At 42.0% G+C, this 4,080-nt stretch overlaps 1 protein-coding gene across 4 annotated transcripts in view; it reads right to left on the bottom strand.

The window, feature by feature from the left end:
- The window catches only part of LOC112062620 (uncharacterized), a 36,546-nt gene that overhangs the window by 17,263 nt on the left and 15,203 nt on the right, over positions 1–4,080 (bottom strand). For 2 of the 4 annotated variants that reach the window (XR_008616194.1, XR_008616195.1), the window contains exon 1: positions 392–1,091. The exons of the other annotated variants lie outside the window; for them this stretch is intronic. The gene's annotated coding sequence lies outside the window, so the exon portion shown is untranslated. Of the gene's footprint in view, positions 1–391; positions 1,092–4,080 lie in introns of those variants that run through there. 4 annotated transcript variants of the gene reach the window in all.

The raw sequence follows: 4,080 nt of genomic DNA, 5'->3' as shown, positions 1-4,080 counted from the left end.
GATTATTAGGTGGAGTTCCTGTAGAAAGGGGGATACCAGCTGTTCTCTATTTTTGCTGTATTCAAACCTCATAATACCCTCCGAGCAGAATAATTACTTAGCAACATAAAGTCACTTGTTTGTTAGATAAAATAGCCCCTATCTATGTTCATCATTTTCTGCGTGTTGATGGCAGTCTAGTAAGGAACACGTGAGATTGTGATAATGGAGACTAAATCTCCATGCAGGGCCACATGTGCTGTGATAGGTAAAGGAACACATTCATTCTAGGATGCTCTAAGTGCTACAGAAGCATGAGTCAGGGCCAAGAGTGCAGCAGTATATGTGGAAGCTGCAGAGCCTATCTCAATAAGACATGCATAAGGAAGTAAATAAATACTGAGAGACTCACCCAGATGAGACAAGGGACGTCCTCCAGCATCATATCAGTGTGCATCTTTCTCTGCAATGTGTCCAGCAGGTCCCAGTGTTAATGAGTGAGTTCTACAAACACGTTCTCAAAGGTCACTGATTTCTAAAGCTCTGTCAATGCCTTCTCTGAGCTGATATGGCATGTGCCTTTCATGCATTTTCCGAAATATATGTACTGTGAACAAATGTTACTAAAGGAAACATATGTGGTGTTGTGTAAAATAACCTATGAATTTCCCAAGAAAGTGGTAATTCAACCTCTGGATTGGTTATTATAAAAATTTTACATGCCAATTCATAAGTAATATTCTCTTCCCAATTTCAAGTAAGTCTGTAGGTGCATCAAAAGGCAATCAATAACCCTGATCTGCCACTTTGTCAATTGCCAGGAAGTGGGGGTAGAGATAGAGCTGAAGCTCCAGGTACATTTTGTGTTTTCTTTACATATTGAAGCTGTATCTGGAGTCCTGCTTTTCTTTCCCGGGTTAGAGCCCCAGACACCAGTCGTCAAAACTCATGAGATTTGCTGGCTCCTTGTGTCAGGAAAGCCCTGGATCAACTTTTCTCTTCTACATAGTTCTCTCCTCTGGGGTTGGAATATGAGACTTAAGTCAACCCATGCCCTCCCATGGATTTCTTTTACCTGCTGCTGTTTATTTTTGCTCTATTTATAACTTCACTATGCACACTTACGACTGTGGCTCCAAAGTCTGTGCTAACCTAGGATGCTGATTCCAAAATACCCCAAGAAACTTGTCATTCAATTAGGGAAGTCTGTAATCCCTCAGTCCCTTAGTTTATTAGTATTATTACTGGTAGTAGTACAATTAATATCTTTATGATTGTAATCACTATTGATATTATTATTTATCACTATTGTTGTTATTGCATTTCTTATTAGATTCTCTGTTCATGAATGTATCTAATTTACTGAAGAGTATATTTTAAAAGTCAGCCCAGGAACTGACATTGTGACAAGTGAGGAGTAAGGAAAGTATCCTTGGCATACCTGAACCTGGGGGCATGTTCTAAATTCACCCAAAGGTCCAGGAAAAGCTGGTGCGGTCTGGCAGACATAGAGATGGTGACTTTCCTGATCAAGTAACCACTTGGTTTTCTAAGTCCCCCAGGGAGTCCCTGCACTATTTGTACCAACATATCATCCCCCCTGCTGACCCAGGATCACCTAGGATGACATCTTCGAATAGCCTTGGTGTGACATATGCAAACCGAAGTGTCTGGACTTTATGGGACCGTGTAGGTACAAATGGCACGAGCGCAGGCAAGGTGCTGATGCTGAGACAGTGCTGGGGGTAAGCATGGATCACAGACGAGGCCTCTGCATGTAGGGTGTGCAGAAATCTCCTGACTTCCCTGCCTGGAGCCTAGGCCCCCTAGCCAACTGGCCAGTCTTCTGAAATCTGGTGGTGGTTATGAGGCAGGCAGGACAAGGTCCATTTACTATGGACCGGGGTACTTATTCTATGTCCCTTAGTACTCCCCTTCCCTGGTTTGCATATAAGTTCCCAAGTTCACCCACACTTTCCTCCTCTTGGGTATTCTTCTCCTTCCTGCTTGTTTTCTCCTCTCAGAACAAATTTCTTTGTGCAAATCTAGGATTCTGACTCTAAAATACCCCAGAGAATGTCTGATATAGGTACCCTGAAATTTACTTATAAGAGTCTGTACGGGACTCTGCCATCTTTCTAAGTTTATTTTTCTCTTTAACAGTAGTAATGGTAATATCATCATAATTCTCACTATTATTGTTTTTAGTCCATTGTATTACCTTTATTAATATGCATTATCTTTGTGGTTGTTTTCACATAACATTGAGTAGATCTGCTGTATGCTAAAGATTGTCTGATTTACTGAAGATCATTATGAAGGGTTTCTCAACATACAAAATACATACACCTAGTTACTCCTGAGGTCCCACGGTACTTAGCTGGGTGTCCTCGACTCAAGGTCTCTAGGAAGCTGGGCCTGAGGTCTCAGCTGTCTCTCCACAGGGCAGGATTTGCTCCCGTCTCACTGAGATGGGTACTAGAAGGATGCAGTCTGAGCTGAGAGCTTAGTGCCTCTGTCTGGAGGCGTGGGAACTTCCTGTGTTATCTCCTATGTGGGCCTCTACATATGGCAGATACTAACACACTTGCCGGCTTCCACAGGTCCAGGGATAGGAGAGACAGAAAGACATAAACAGAGAGAGAAAACAGGATGCAGCAAATGAGAGAGAAGTGACAGAGGTTCTGTCAGTCAATGAATCTTAACACTGACCTCCCATGACTTTATATATTCTGTTGGTCAGAAACCAGTCACTAGCTACTTAGTACTGGCACAAAGAGTGGAGTTGCCTCGATGGATGTGGAGCACAGCCTGTGGCTTGGAACACCCAGGAAGACATGTTCAGTGGTCTCCCCCAGAACTGGGAAAAGTGGCTGCATTCTGGAAATAACTGAAAGTGATGAAAGTCCAGCCTCAATCATCAGAAGACAACTGAAAAGAAGACAGTTGGTTACGTGTGATTTCTCATCCACTAAAGCAGCAAAACAAAAGCTCCCCAAGCTCCTGAAAGTGGAACCCTTGGTGGGAATGAGGCACAGAACCTCTCATTCTTCAGTGGTAGGAGGGGCACTGACTCTTTCTGGAGCATGATGGCTGCCACATCCTCAGATGCCAACCACTTGATTAAGGAGGTTACTTCTAGAAAGCAAAGACACAGTGGTCAGAGGTGTGTACTAAGAGTCCACGTAGGTGGTGTTGTCTGTCTTATTTCTAAGAGCCCTGCATGGACACGTGCTTCCAGAGGGGAGCTGGTTACACTGACAGTGAGAACAGGCTGCAGCTGTTTAAAATGACAGTGTCCACACGACCCAAGACAGTCTACAGGTTTAATGGGATCACTATCAAATTACACATGACATTTTTCCATAGAACTAGAACAAATAACCATAAAATGTATATGGAACCATAAAAGACCCAGAATTGCCAAAGCAATCCTGAGGTAAATGAACAAAGCAGGAGACATAACCCTCCCAGACTTCAGACAATGCTACAATGTTAATCAAAACAGCCTTGTATTGGAACAAAAACAGACATCGGGATCAATGGAACAGACTAGAGAGCCCAGAAGTAAACCCAGAGACCCATGGTCAATTCATCTCTGATGAAGGAGATAAGAATAGACAATGGGGGAAAAGATAGTCTCTTCAGCAACAGGTGTTGGAAAAGGTGGTTCATGCAAATCAATGAAGTTAGAACACACTCTTCCACCATACACAAAAATAAACTCAAAATGGCTTAAAGACTTAAATATAACACATAACACCATAAAACTCCTAAAAAAGGAACATAGCAAAACATTATCTGACATAAATTGTACCAGTGTGTTCTTAGGTCAGTCTCTGCAAGGCAATAGAAATAAAATCAAAAATAAAGAAATGGGACCCACTCAAACATAACTTTTCTCACAGCAAAAGAAACCATAAACAAAATGAAAAGACAACATACAGACTAGGAGAAAATATGTCCAAATGATGCGACCAACAGGAGTTTAATTGCCAAAATATACAAACAGCTCATACAACTCAATAAGAAAATAAACAAGCAAACCAATCAAAAAATGGGCAGAAGACTTAAACAGACATTTCTCCAAAGAAGACATAC

This window comes from Physeter macrocephalus, chromosome 20, assembly GCF_002837175.3.
Source record: "Physeter macrocephalus isolate SW-GA chromosome 20, ASM283717v5, whole genome shotgun sequence".
Lineage (NCBI taxonomy): Eukaryota > Metazoa > Chordata > Mammalia > Artiodactyla > Physeteridae > Physeter > Physeter macrocephalus.
This window is presented reverse-complemented; position numbering and strand designations above follow the sequence as displayed.